Genomic DNA, 15,645 nt, shown 5'->3' on the forward strand with positions numbered 1-15,645 from the left:
TTCTTATTTTATCATGTTAGAAAAATGTGAAATTAATCCATTAACAAAGTCAAAACTCTTCTTTTTCTTTAATAACTTATTCAAAAAACTCTGAACAAAAAAACAACTTTATAAATGTAAAAAAATAAAGAAAGAAAAGACATGAACTTAAAAATAAACTAGTTATTATCAGCCCAGCTCATGTCCTCCTCCTCCTCATCCCTGGCTTGCTCCTCCTCCGTCTGAGTGACGGCATCTTTTTTTTCTGAAAGATTTTAACATAAAAAAAAGAATGTAAAAACACATATAGAATTTCAAACTGAATATAGTCAAATAAATAAATTCTTAGGACAACCCACACCATGAACAATAAAACAACTAAGACATACTGATACATTGTCTATAAAATACATTGACTTCCTTTAATTCATTCATTATCTTACACCTTTATCACATTACCATAAGGAAAATCTATCTGTAGCAGCAAATTATGAATAGGCGCAGTACACCCTGGACAAGTCTGTTGCAGTTCATGAAAAACAGTAAAAAGAACCATAAAAATGCCAAAGGAGAACTTTAGAAAACTAAAATAACATGACTGAAAGAGGAACCTGGAGCAAGACTTCATGTCTTTCATCTAAAAACTTGTGTTTGGACTAAAACCTTGCTCCTGAAGCTCCAGCTCATGCTTACTTGCAAAAAAATTCCAGCTTCCTTTGGAACAAAAGACCTAAATAACCGGATAACCTCTCAGTGAATCAAAAAAAAAGTATACTGGATGCATGTTTCCTTCTAGCCCCAGTTAAGCTGTGAATGGCTAAATGTGGCTACTTTCAATTTTGCAACCTGCACCACTGAATAGATGTATGAAGAAAACAGCTTCTGCTTTCTGCTCCATGTGAAGCTAAAAACCCACCAACAGTTGATACTGCTTGTTAACAGTATTCTGATCAACTGTGTTAAAAGATGGGCATGAAATAATATCAAGCAAAGATGAAAATATATGGTATTTAATTATAGAAATGAATATTAGAAACATAAGAACACCTGCTATAAGGAAAAAAAGAGACCCAGTACAGTAGTTGATAAAAAAGAAAGTAGAGATTTCTTAAATTAACAGTTTTCTAAAAGAGCACAAAAACAAAATGTTGCAGTAAAAACATTAAAGATTTTCAGAGCAAAAACATATGTAATCATGCTTTTAAATTGAAAATATTGCCTCTCAAATGATGAAAGACATCCATCAATAGAAAAGCTTAGCAAAAATGTGAAAGAATAGCTAGAACATGCTGAAAAGATTGTGGTGAATATTTTATAAATCATTATTTCACATTTAAATAAGTTAATGACTATCATTATTTTCTTCAGTTTAATCTTAATTTTGAAAATTAACAATAATTTACAAATCTTTTACAAATGTATTTGTAAAACCAGGGAAAAAATATTTTAAATATGCTTTGTGTTTACACTAAAAATACCTCATGATATACCATTATATAATAGGTTAAATAAAATTTAAATATAAAACACAGATAAAACTTATAATTAAAATATTTAAAGGTATGTACACAAGAATGACATGAAACTGTCATAAACATGAAATAACACCCATCATGAACATAAAGAACTCTTTATGAATGTTTATGGCAATTGTCATGAAGCATCATTTGATAAATGACTTTTCACGCAAAGTTGTCATTTTTAAAGGATTTTAATGCTACTTTTAGAGCAACTTTGCATTAAAAGTGTCATTATTTACCAAATGAAACTTTATGAAAACTGTCAAAAATATTCATAAAGACCTTTCATGTTTATACCAGGTGTTATGTTTATGACACTGTCATGTTAGTCTTATGTAAACCCCTTCAAATAAAGAGTTACCAAATATACTTACCATCTGCATAAAATGCAGAAGAAACTTCTAAAGTTTCTATCTTATCATTTAATTGTTGAACTTGCTTCTTCAAGCTACTTATTTCTGCTTGCAGGAGCTTTGTTTTTTGTTCCATAGCCCTGTTCAGTCTGCCTTTCTTTTCCAGGGCTTCTAGAGAGAGCTGAAAAGCCTCAAAAACGCTCCTCTGCACAGCTTCACGCGAAGCTACTGGATCGCAAAGGTGATACTGTAAGAAAAAAAAATGTTAAGCACCATAAATAATAAATCACATTAAACAACTGTTACTATTCATTCACTCAGATGCTCAGTTTGTGAACAAAAGTTTAAATTAAATAAAACATCTAAAAATGAATTACAACTTAAAAGATATCTTGAAAATAAAGAAATCTTTTAAGAAAGTCACATATTAAAAAAACATGACAACTGACTCCAGAATTGTAAGAAAAGAAAAGCAAGTTTAGTAAAACCTGCAAATAAATAAATACATAAATAAATGACTTGGTAAAATAATGTTGAATAAAAAAGGAAAAAAAATCTTGCATGTCACTAAAACAAAAAAAAATTGTAAATGTAACAACAATAATAATTACAAGTAACATTATTTTGAACAGGGCTGCAAGGCAAGAAAGCTGTAGCCTTGCAGCAAGAAAGTTCTGAATTCAACTCCCGGCCCCGGTCTTTCTGCATGGATTTGAAATCTTCTCCCTGTGCATGCGTGGGTTTTATCCAAGTACTCTGGTTTCCTTCCATAATCCAAAAACATGACTATTAGTTTAATTAGTCTGTCTAAATTGTTCCTAGGTGTGAGTGTGTATATATGCATGGTTGTGTGTCTCTATGTTGCCCTGCAACAGGACTGGCGACCTGTCCAGATGACCCAACCTCTCACCCCAAACATTAGCTGGAGATAGCAAAAAGCACCTCTCCCAAAAACATTAAGGGAAAAAGGTGTAAAGAAAATGGATAAATGAATGATTTTCAACATGTGAAAAGTACAAATAATTTAAAAAATAATTTAAGTTCACAAATATCTAAAACAATTGTCTAACAATGAGTAATATGCATTAAATAACATTTTGAAACATAGTTTATTATTCTTCCTTAATTAAAAATTCTCAATAAAAAATAATTTAGGACTAATATTCCAGAAAAGAAGCATGGTAAACCATGGAGAGGTCGCGAGCCTGTGAACGGCACTAGAGAAAAACAAAAACCATGAACAAAAAAAAAAAAAAAAAGACAAACTGACACCTAGGGAAAATTTAGAGAAACCAATTAACCTGAAATTCATGTTTTTAAACTGTGGAAGGAAGCCGGAGTAACCAAAAAGAAATAACCATTCACAGATGTAACATGCAAACTCCATGCAAAAAGACCCTGTGCTGGAAATGAAACCCAAAACCTTCTTGCTGCAAGATAACAACTATTCCTACTGTGAAACTGTACAGCCTCATTGTAAACCATTTCATTTCGAATAAATAGTAAGAATTGACTATTAAAAATTAATTTTCTATTTTCATCAATCTAACAATTACATTCATAGGAAGAATTTGCCAAAAACACCTATGCAACTTGAACAACAAATATTAAAAACATTATAATAGAATTAAAAAAAAGATATATTAGTTTGAAATATGAATAATCAACAAAAACGTTGTAACTAATTTTTTCGAGTGATATTGAAAAATTACATGGACGTGGAGACGCAACCCGCTGTGTTTAAACCTGTGCAGCAGCGAATGAGACCTGTTACTGCTGCAAAGACCTACATGTGTTAAAATTATGCAGAAACGAAGTAAAATGCAAAGAACTTCACAAAAGTTTTTCCCGAAATTAACCGAGTGAGTTTAAATGACGAGCTAACACCAATAAAGAACCTTAAGCTTGTTAAGAAATAGCCTGTAGCTGCTGGTGTTGTCTGTGTTCGGAACTCTAATTGATTTTGTCCCACAAAAATAAGTCGATGCCGTCAGTGTTAAACTCGTATGGAACAAGGGCTACACTTGAAGAAAATATTATTTTATCTTTATAGAATATCAATAAAGAATTTAAGTACTTCACTTAAAATTAAACCAGTTTTACATGAAACCCATTTAAAGCTGCGTTGAATATGACGCCTTAAATTCGAAACTTATGCATACTAAACGGCCAATAACCGCAATGTTTACATTAACATATTAGAAGTATACACTATTTATATTACCGAGAAGAGACCACTACGTACTTAAGTTATCTTGATTCCCTTGCGTTTACTTTTCTGCACATGAACATAATTTATAGCTTTTTAATAACTATGAACTCTTCCTTATTGGCTACGAACCTAAGATTATTTTTTTAAAGCTATCAACCTGTGCTATAATATTACTCCTGTTTGCATATCCCTCCAAGATCGTGTTCTTGCTTTCGTACTTCTGTCCCTGACATTAGAATTGTCTTACCCCTGTCCCGTGGACTAATGGCGGTCCTAACTGCCCCTCCCGCCCCCGCAGTTTACTTTATTAGTTGACGTACCAACTCCAGGTGAAACTTACGGAATTCTCCATATTAAATCTTTTAAGATATGTTTGATATAATAAAAAAAAGAGAATTGCCGTAAATTGAACTACTTAACAAAAAAAAAAACTCATAGAAAAGCTTCTAAAAAGAATATATTTTTTTAAATTAGATACCAACTGATATACTTACAGAGGCAAGCTGGGCCGCGTTTTGAACCGCTTTGAGTTCGGGGTCTGTTAAATTAGGCAATTTTAAGGGGGAATAATTTGCCATTTTCTAGAAAGAAAAAAATATATAACAATTAAAAAAATGATACACAATAAAAACTTTTCCTTATTGCTGAAAATATACCATGAAATACCTTCTTCAAGAACTCCGTAGTGATGGATGATGGGAATTTTTTTTTTTTTTTTAGGTGGTGACGTATTTCAGTTTGAATTTGTGCCACATATATTAGTTCCGGGTCCTGCTTCCTCCTATTGTTTTTAGCCAAAGCTGCAAGATCTGTACCATGAAAAAGACGCAAAACTTGAAATATCTGTGACCTACTGGTAGAACAATCGACTTTTTTGGTGTGAGGTTATGTCCAGTAATTAGTTGGTACCATCCATTGCTTAGTTTTTTCATTTTCCTGCTGATATCAAGGCAACAGCGGACTGTACCCAAAACTTAGCAACTACAGCTAAGAGACGGTTTGTAGCTGCCTGCTATTTCAAAGCTTGAGGACATTGAAGATCCAGCGTCAGAAATGGGAAGAGAGATGTTAAAAGTGAGCTATACGTGCTTCGTTCAGTGGAATAATTTGTTGTTGGAAAATAATGCCGGAGGAAATCCACTACTACGGGAACACGCTGACAACAGACGCAGCAATTCGCAACAAGGTAAATCAATACGTGTGTTTATGAGGTTGTGTTATACGGAGTATGAAATTATTTTTACGCAACTCCTTAGCTTTTGTTTATATGACAATTATATAAAATACATTTAACATGCAGTCGGAGCGACACCGAGAACGGTAATTTAAGAACAGCTGAGAGCAGCAACGCTACAGTCCGATCCAAACCACAAAAGTAGTCAGTAATATTAATGTGCAAAACCTTCGCTTTACAGCCGTTTAAGTGGCACCGATCCACCCACAGAAAAATAGTACAAATAACGTATTTCCCAAATCCCGAAAATATGACATCTACCTTTGCTGTTTCATAATTATAAAAAATGTTACAGCGAATTTTTCCGCTTTGCTGCTATAATCTGTTCTTGCGTTACACAACGTAATTTCTCTTTTTTTCCCCTCTGAGATTCTGCTTAGAAATGAGGTTATGAAGTTACATTCTCCCGCTGCTTTTTGTTTTTAAAATGGTAAATTTAGGTTTGCATAAATTTTATAAACTAATGCCTTGTATGCATAAAACTCGGTCAGATCGTTCATAAGGCATGGCCGATCCAAAGTTATCACAGTTTTGCGGGGTGGGGGGGATGTTTCTAAGCGGAGATACCTGGGGTCAAAGTTCACCTATTCACAATGAAAAATAAAACAGTTATAACTTTTACAAAAAAGCTCACAGAGGAACCTGTTGTTCTAAACGGTAAGTACAACTTCTTAAATCTTTGGTTAAGCGCTTTTAAGTTGATAGTCATGTGACTTTTTCTACTAATTTAATACTTCATATATTTTGCAACGGCTATACTCGATGTATTAGCTAGCAGCCCTTTTGTGGGTTGCTAATTAGCAGCAACCCACAAAAGGGTTGCTGCTAACCCTTTTGTTAGCAGCAAAAGGGTTACACACACACACACACGCACACACACAATTATCGGGCCGTGTATTTATGAAAATTAAAGTTATATTTTTCTATCATTTAAAATCATAATTTTGGCCATGGTAATTTAAATGCTACCAGCCTGTACATTCACATGGCTAATAATTAGCAATGCTGACGTGTTACGTCCTCTAACGTACATAGGAGTGGAACACTTGACTTAAGTTATATTTTGCTTTGTCTAAACCTGAGAATGCTGATAATGGAGTGTCTGCTAAAAAGGTAACATGATTTCGGTGTGCCCCTAAACTCTTTAAACATGTTGTGCCATTTTTGGGTAATCTAAATTCTCCATGTATTTCTTTTTGTTTAATTTTTCTTCATTTCATAGCTGGTTGAAGTGCCCTACAAAATGATGTCTGGTGGTGAAGTTCTGCAGGAGTGTGGAACAACAGAAACTCTCAGTGATGCCATAAGAAGACAAGTGGTGAACATACTGATGCTCACAGGATTGATAAAAATAGGTAAGTGTGTTTTTGCACTTCTAAATCTATTTTTAAAAAGTCCCAATTTTTTCACTAAAATGAAATCTCCTGTTAGGCATCTTCCTGCTAAACCAATCAGAGAGGAGTACTTGAGGATGGTGACATCTCCTTCCAAAACCACCTGAAGTCTCCAGGAATCAGTGCGTGGGATGCAGTCGAGAGACTTGCTGTCTTTTATAAGGTAATTGAAATAAAAGTATGTGTAGTAATTTATCACTTTGCTTTTATATACATTACGTTCAGCAGGTGATTAAATGGCAGCTTTGAGTATGTCTGGGAAAATATTAATTTCTTTTATTGGTTTTTATGAATCCTTAAAGTTTTATAATGGTTGTGGCCGTATGTCTGGTTTCTTATGTTTGGTGTATGTATTCTTTCATTTTAGTCATGCTGAAGTTCAGAGGAACATCTCCGGGACCAACGGGGTCTGCAGCCATACCTCCTTGTTGTGTGTTGCCAGCAGAGCAAGATTGACATCCTCTACATCATCGTGGATAAGTGACTCATCCCATGACAAACAAACTGCTTTCTTGTAGCATTTGATGATTTATTCAAAATACATTTTGTGCTATCTCTAATGAACCTGCATTAATGATTTTTTATACATTTTTGCATTGAATAACATTGATATTGGCAAAATGAAGGAATTACCTGGAGTGGGGGACTTAAGAACAAGATAAGCAATATATTATTAATTGGCAATCACTTTTTCCTTTGTTACCTAAACAGCTATTTACAGAGATTTTTGTTCATTTTCATGGTTTTTTTTATAGTGAAACATATCTTCTGAAAATCCCAGATCAAAAATTTTATAAGCTTTTTGATATTCAAAACTTGTATGGAATACTATTGAATGTTGTTCACTGTACAACAGTTTAAAATGTTGCAAACACAGCTGCATAAATAAAACATTTGTTTAAAATTTATTTATTTGTTTTAGTTTTACTTTATTATAATACATTTTAACCAGAATCACGAAGTTTCACATTTTGGAGTAAATTTCTAGCACTTGAAAGTGTTAAATTAACACAAACAAAATAGTTTTTTGTTATTTTATCAGTGTTAACCATTGCATCCCAAACAGAGTTAATTTAACTCTGTTTTGTGAGTTAAAAATTTACTCTGATCCAGTGTTAAAAATGTAACTATTTTGAAAGTGTTAATTTAACACATAAGAATGTGGACTATATAAACTCCGAAAATTTTTTAAAATCAACTCTGTGGGAGTTAAATCAACACTGGACTTTTTGCTGTGTGGGTTTCATCCTTTGCAGACTGACATAAAATGACATGAAGATTAACTCTGTCAATGCCTACTGACATGTAGGGGTGTGGCAAAATGGCTGTCCCTCGCCATATGCATACGATCGTCTCTTATTCACACATGCATCATCCAATTTACACCAGACTTTTTATGAGTGACACTTGTGAACCTCTAAGGAGCCCAATAGAGTTTAATTGCAATTTGACTCCACTACGCCCCCTATATTAATGAAACAGCTGTATTTACTTGCCAAATGGCCCAATCTGCTCCAGATTTTGGGTGCATCGCCAGGGAACGCTGCCGAAGGCATGAAAGCGGATCGCGTGGAGGATGGCACGCGAGCGTCGGCGGTGGCTGGCGGGAGGCGGTGCTGGAACATCCGCGGTGGCTATAGGCCTGAGCGGCGCTTGGCTGCGAGGGCCGCTTGAGGCTCCGCGGAGCTTTAATTATTAGGCCTGAGCAGCTAAGCGCTGCGAAGGCCTATTGTTTCTGTACTGTTTCTTATTATTAGGCCCGAGGAGCTAAGCGCTGCGAAGGCCTATTGTTATTGTGCTGTAAATTATTATTATTAGGCCCGAGCAGCTAAGTGCTGCGAGAGCCTATTGAAACTGTACTGTTTATTATTAGGCCCGAGCAGCTAAGCGCTGCGAAGGCCTATTGTAATCGCGCTGTTTATTATTTTTCCCGTGCCAAATAAAATGGCTTTTTGAGGGCTTTATCATATTCAAAAACTCACCAAACTTGGCGGGGGCATAGAGTCCGGTGAAAATTTACGTATTTTAAGGTCCCCGGAAAAATCGCAACAGAAATGGCTCAAGGGCGCCACCTAGCAACTTTCAAAAGACCCTTTCCTATTCACTTACTTTCTCGTAGAGACTTGAAATTTGGTACACTTGTAGAGCTCCCCAAGATACTCTGAATTTACAATTAATGTCATAGTTCAAGTATCACAGAATGTCGGCCATTTTGGATTGAAGTTCCGATTTTGACCCGATTTTGGCCGTTCACAGGGTTCGCATTTTTTCGAACTTGTCCTAGGGATTTCGATCGATCGGCTTCAAACTCGGTCAGATCGTTCATAAGGCATGGCCGATCCAAAGTTATCACAGTTTTGCGTTTTTTTTTCTTCTAAATGAGTTACCTGGGGTCAAAATTCACCTAGTCGCCATGAAAAACAAAACGGTTATAACTTTTACAAAAAAACTCACAGCAGCACCAAACTTTCAGTGATTGATCATCATCGGGTCCCCTACAATAACCAATGGTCAAATGATGACATCACTGAGGCCACGCCCCCTGAGAACAGGAAGTGTCATGTTTTACTCTGAATGGTCGCTATTTGACCCCTTTAACCTCATCAACATGAAACTGTGTATACACATAGAAAACATGTTGGTGTGTCATGGATTCCAACCCTGTTTAGTTTTGATGGAGCAGGTGGGCGTGGCGGCGTGGCGAAATGACCTGTAACGCCGTCGCCATACGTTTGGCTGTAGATTCCACAATTTGGAGCCCAGCTGCACCAAACTTGACATGAGTGATCCTGGTGGGATGCCTGACGATCCTATGTCGTCATACTCTGACGTCATCTAAGCCCCGCCCCCTCAGAACAGGAAGTGCCTTTTTTGGACTTGGAAAGCTCCATCTCTGGCTCTCTTGACCTACTCAATATGATTCTGTGTTGGATGACAGATAACATGTTGGTCTCACTTGCTTTAAAGCGCCAAGAGTTTTCAGTAGAGGGCGTGGCCGTGGCAGCGCGGCGAAGCAGAGGGAACGCCGCTGCCATACGTTTGGCTCTAGATTCCACATCGTTCAGCCCAGCTGCACCAAACTCACTAGGATGCATCCTTATTCATCCCCGAACAGGAATCCATAACAGTCGTTGATTGGCGTGGCCTAATTTCTCTACAGCGCCCCCTAGAATTTTTTAAATAATCAGCCCCAAGCCATGCTTTAACCTAGAATTATGAAACTTGGTACACATGTGTATGATGTCAGGACCTACAAAAAAGTCTCTTGGAGCCATGGTGCAAACCCAACAGGAAGTCGGCCATTTTGGATCAAAATCCGCCATTTCCTCTTTGTCATAGACGTCGCATCTGATCTATCTCCTCCTATAGCTTTCGAGATACAGACTTCAAACTCAGTCAGCAGAGAGTTGAGACATTAAAGGTCAGAAGTTATCACAGGAATTTTTGTATGTCAAAGCATGTGGGCGTGGCTAAGTCCCAAACTTTGACTATTCACCATGAAACATGAATGTGAGATAACTTCCAAATGCCAGGTCACAGCTGCATCAGACTTTATATGTCTCATTATAGAGCAGCCCTCATCACAATGACATGGTGAGTTGATGACATCACCTTAGTCCCGCCCACTTCCGACAGGAAGTTACCAGTTTTTTCTGCTGTATATCTTACTTTTACTTTAGTATTCAAGTGGAATAAAATTAACTGCCAACTGAACATGGAATTACATGATAATGGACTTTGTCAATGCCCACTGACCCTTGTTGCCCTGGCAAAATGGCAGTCTCTTGCCATATGCATACGATTGTCTGGAAATCACACATGAACCTTACGATTGGCACGAAACTGGAAACATATGACCTTTGTTGACTTCTAAAGAGCCCAACAGGATTTAATTGTAATTTTTGACTCCATTCCCCCCCTAGGTTATTCCATGAGCTATATGTCAAAGTATGTGGGTGTGGCTAAGTCCCAAACTTTGACTATTCACCATGAAACATCTACATGTCATAACTTCAAAATAGAAGGTCACAGCTGCATAAGACTACCTATGTCTGACTAGAGACCACCCCTCATCATATGGGGGTGGTGTCATCCTAGGGGGGCTAAGATGACATAACCTTAGCCTTCCGACAGGAAGTCACCTGTTTTTTCTGCTGTATTTCTTACTTTTGCTGTAGTATTCATGTGGAATAAAATCATCTGCCAACTGACATAGATTTACATAATAATGGACTCTGTCAATGCTGGCCGACCCGTTGGGGCGTGGCCAAATGGCAGTCCCTCGAGATGTTCCGAGGGACTGCAGCCAGGGACTGTCCCAGATTGCGACAATGCAGCAAATCTGAACATAAGTTATGAGACAATACATAATCCAGCTGTTCAGATGAAAATATATTCTCCAAAAACCTTAAACATAAAAGAAGCCTATCAAATAAAGAATGCATCATACGGTCATTTCTAAATCATGCATGGATCATGGGATTGACGCTACAATTTTTTTATGCTTTACTTTTATCAACCTGTAAAGAGCCCAATAGGATTAAAGTGTAATTTCAATCCACTGCACTTCTTGGCTATTCCATTAGCTATATCTCATTCTAGTTCTAGACCATCCAATTTACACTACATTTTTCAGGGACCTTTACTGTACAGAATTTTTTTATTGGTAAACTGATGACCTCACAAAAACCTCAACCAATTAAAAATGACTTTGTGTTTTCAAGAAATTAACTACAATAATTCTTTTACAATTAAAAATTAATTAACAATTAAATGAGGATGTTTGTAAAGAAAGGTACCTAAAAGTTAATTTCAATTATTTCTTTAATGAATGTTGATTTTAAATGCATCAATATGTTTCATAAAAAAATTTATATGGAGTGGTTCTGTAAAACATGCACGTCACTAACGTTAAGCACATACTTAGAGACTAGAAATAGTCTAAGTATTTTGAAATACATTTCTACATTTTCAAAGAAAACTTTGAAATAAATGTTCTTTGTTATGCTTTTATTTTGAAGTCAACTAACTTATCTCTCTTTCACATTGACTTCTTGAGGGTGTTGGGGACCAGGCTGGGTTAGTGTTTTTCCAGGTCTATCCACCAGAGGGCACCTTGTGGCTGTTTTTCCCCAGAGGTTGGACCAACAGGTCTTGGTTGACACACCTGCAAGAAATGATCATCACCGTGAGGAGTATATGAGCAGCAGGCGGCCAGTTCCTCCTCGCCAGAGTGTTTGCCAGCAGTGGTAAACAGAGCCCTCATAGTGTTGCTAAACAGCTTGAGATTTTGATACGTTACTTCTTCATAGTCTAATCTGTTTTTGTGGATCCTCTCTAGGTTGTTGCATCGGAACCGTTCGAGTTACCGGAGTCTTGGAGGAATCCTCTCGTGCCGCTTCTGCACCGTTTCCTCTCGGTCTTGTGAGTTAGACCACCCTGTCCGCCCTCCAGCCCTGTGAACCACCTGAGCAGCCAACAACCTGGAAATAGCCTTGCCTACCTGGATCCGCTTGCCTCTCCCCGCTCGCTCTCCAGCCACTGCAAGTAAGAACTCACGGAGTTCCCTTAGAACTGAAGTTTCCCATCCGCATTTGAACTCACCATTGCTCTCTACCTGTGTGCAGTAATTTCCGGATCCTGGACCGAAGAAAGAATAAACTCCAACTGACTGTTATATCTTTTTCTTTTGTCAGAGCTGTAAATAAACCTTTTGACTAAACCCATTCTCTGAGTGTTTCTGCATGTGGGTCAAGAATCTCAAACCCATCATGACAGAGGGCCAGTTTCATGGAGAGAAGAGATGAGAGCCTTATTTAAAAAAAAAACTCTGGTTGAAGATGAGTTGAAGTGGAATCATGTTTTATTTTTGTCCTCTTTTTCTGTATATCTTTATAAATTGGAAGTCAGCTGTGTCTCCAAGATATGTATTGCTTTATTTTTAATGGTTTAGAAGAACAACCAGTCCCTAAAATGTCATAGCACCTTCACAAATATTTCATCAAAATTGTAGAATTGTGAAATTCATTCTGTTACTGCATTGCAGATGGAGTTCATTTAATGCTAGTAATTTTATTGCTCCATGGATGCAGGTTTTCAGTGACTGAATCCAAACTTATTAGATGTTTGTAAAATTATTCTGAACATGAATATTAAAACATTGAGCTATGCAAAAATGCCGATATCCTGTGGCCTTTTTTCTGTTTTATGCTCTACATCACAGGTGTCAAACTCCAGTCCTCGAGGGCCGCTGTCCTGCAACTTTTAGATGTGCCTCTGCTGCACCACACCTGACTAGAATAATTAGGTCATTAGCAGGACTCTGGTGAACTTACCTACACAAGGAGGAGGTAATTAAGCCATTTCATTCCAGTGTTTTGTACCTGTGGTACATCTAAAAACTGCAGGACAGCGGCCCTCGAGGACTGGAGTTTGACACCCCTGCTCTACATCAACACTATTGGATTTCAGTGTGTTTGAGAGTACAACCATAAATCCCACATCATATAAATATTTTTTTTACTGATGATTTCCAGGAGAGGTTTAATTATATAAACAGTTTTGGAATGCTACATTTAAAAAGTTGCCTTTTCTATAATTTTACCACAGATTCTTGCTGGAATGTTTCTTTGCGCAACTGACATTTTTGAACTGCTCTAAAATTTACCACAATAAAAACCGAATATTACAAAACTGACTCATGTAAGGATTTGACTCATGTAAGGATTTTTAAATTTAAAGTTATGTCAGAAACTAATGTTTAGAAATATTGTAATCTTGGAGGCTAGATGTCTGACTGACTGTCTGGGACCAGAGAGTACAAAGTGCAGAACACAGGTGTTGAATTAAAAAAAGGTGGGGTTTTTATTTACAAAAAATAAAAAAAGCAAGAAAAAAGGTTAACATAATTTAACAGACATGCCAATAAAAGAGGTCAACAGAAATTACTGGACTCAAGATATAACTGTATTACACTGAGAGGTGTGGTGTGGAAGGAAAAACTCCTCAAAGTTGGCTGTAGCATAAAAAAGGTGGTTTATTAGGTCTCCTTCATCACAGAATAGCTCACAGAAAAGATAAAATGACATCCTTTCCAACAGTCTCCTAGCTTTCAATCTCTGCTTCAGACTCTCAAGCTTTCTCCCTCTTCTTCATGGCTCAGCCAGCAGTGTCCTTATGTACTGTTGTCCCCACCTTCTCAATTAACTGCCCAGCCAATCAAAGTCCAGCAAAAAAATGTCCCTTCCTATAAAAGAGTTCGGTTTGAGGCGGGCCTCCTCTTTGGTAGGTTCCAAGCCGGCTGCTAAAAGGGCACACCCAAAAGGTAACAAAGATTCCTCAAATAAAAGGATCACATACAAACATTCTAGAACTTAAATGTTACAAAAAATATTATAGCTTCTGAACAAACTGACACAACAAAACTGACCTAACTGAAATGACACATACGGGGATTTAAATACTGGTTTAGCTAAACCATGTGGACAGAATAGGGGAAATAAAAATGGCTGCCACCTGACAACTAGCAAAAACAATGAAATAAACCCAAAAAGCCCCCCTCCACCCCCAGGATGACACAGGTGGTTCAGTAAAATGAGGCCATAAGCAGTACTTCAGGAACCTCAGCCGTTTGCCATGCCTTTTTATCCACCAGAGAGGGGAGCAAAACACCAAGGTAACTGAAACAAAGAAAAGATTAATAGTACATAATTAAATTTCAACCTTGCATTGTTAATATTTGTACACTCCATATAAACATTTTAAGGTGGAAGAAAATATAAAGAATAATTTAACTAAAAAAAAAAACTAAAATTAAAGCCAACTTATAATGAGGTGTGGATCTTACCCTGTGTGGCTTGCCATCACACTAAGATAAAGAAAGAAACAAGGGTAACTTAGAGATCAGAAAAAGGTGAATTATTGTACAAGTTAAAGTGGTGAAACAAATGAAAGAGGGGTTCTTCAATACTGGTCTGCAAACCAGGCTTGCCAGGACACTAGGGAGAGATGAAAGGAAAGGTGAGTTATGTACGCCATACTGGAAATCTGATGACAAAACTGGGTAGCTTACTGGATTGGAAGCTGAGGTGCTGTGGTTACACAAAGGGAATGGCCCAGGGAACCACAGGGGAATTTCACAGGAGAACCTGCCAAACTTCCAGATTTGCTACGTGACCTCACAGAAAAGCTCAGAGTGGCTAAAACTACCTAGATAGGTTAGTACTGAGGCATTGAAGTGCTGGTAGACTGATCCTGTTATACTGAACACTGATGGGAGTAAAGAAGTTACAGGTGTCTAAAGGTGCAGGAGTAAAGCCAATCCTCCAGGTAATTTGGGTCTCCTGGCTCCATCTAGTGGACCAAATTAAGAAAGCAACAGACAACAATCCCCAAAACAAAAGTTCCAAAGACATTTCTTTTTTAATATTAAAATATGTGAGGACCTTTAAAGGTCTGTCAGTCTTTAGAATGTCAATAAACTAAATAAAGCTAAAATCTGACATTTTTCTATTCAAATACTATATTTAAATTGAAGAAAACTAAAAAAATACATTTGTAAAAACTTCAGAAAAAGAATTAAAGAATAAAAGGTTTCTTTTACCTTCAATTGTCAGCACAAAATAATATGGCAGCTCAAGGAATCGAACCTTGTTCCAAGTGGAAGTACCATTACAACTGCCTTTGCTTTTTATGTGCTATGTGACAAGGTAAAGCAAATCCTGCATTAAGAACAGCTTCAAAGATTATATACATATATATTAACTATTGAAATTCCATAATGTTTTAGATCTCAAAGGTAAATGAGATAACATCAATGTAAATGAAAACATACCAATTTCTAAAATATTAATCTTTCATTATTACTTTGGGTATGTATGAAACGCTTTAGCTGTCTAACTTTCAAAAATGCTGTCTTAATGTAAGAAACGAAACCCCTAAAGTGACTTGATAT

The 15,645-nt window shown here is 36.8% G+C and overlaps 2 long non-coding RNA genes across 2 annotated transcripts; both read left to right on the top strand.

Annotated features, from left to right (window-relative positions):
- The first annotated feature begins 1,508 nt into the window (after nt 1-1,508).
- LOC106903698 (uncharacterized) lies at nt 1,509-7,600 on the top strand. The gene is made up of 3 exons (XR_001414729.2): nt 1,509-6,653; nt 6,730-6,855; nt 7,060-7,600. It is a non-coding gene; the product is annotated as an uncharacterized LOC106903698 (long non-coding RNA).
- A 3,151-nt stretch (nt 7,601-10,751) lies between these two features.
- On the top strand, nt 10,752-12,868 carry LOC148155170 (uncharacterized). Its single transcript, XR_015765688.1, has 3 exons — nt 10,752-11,941; nt 12,034-12,239; nt 12,320-12,868. It is a non-coding gene; the product is annotated as an uncharacterized LOC148155170 (long non-coding RNA).
- The last annotated feature ends 2,777 nt before the right edge of the window (nt 12,869-15,645 follow it).

The sequence above is a fragment of the Poecilia mexicana genome, unplaced genomic scaffold (assembly GCF_051168715.1).
Source record: "Poecilia mexicana isolate PSO_F unplaced genomic scaffold, ASM5116871v1 scaffold_16, whole genome shotgun sequence".
Lineage (NCBI taxonomy): Eukaryota > Metazoa > Chordata > Actinopteri > Cyprinodontiformes > Poeciliidae > Poecilia > Poecilia mexicana.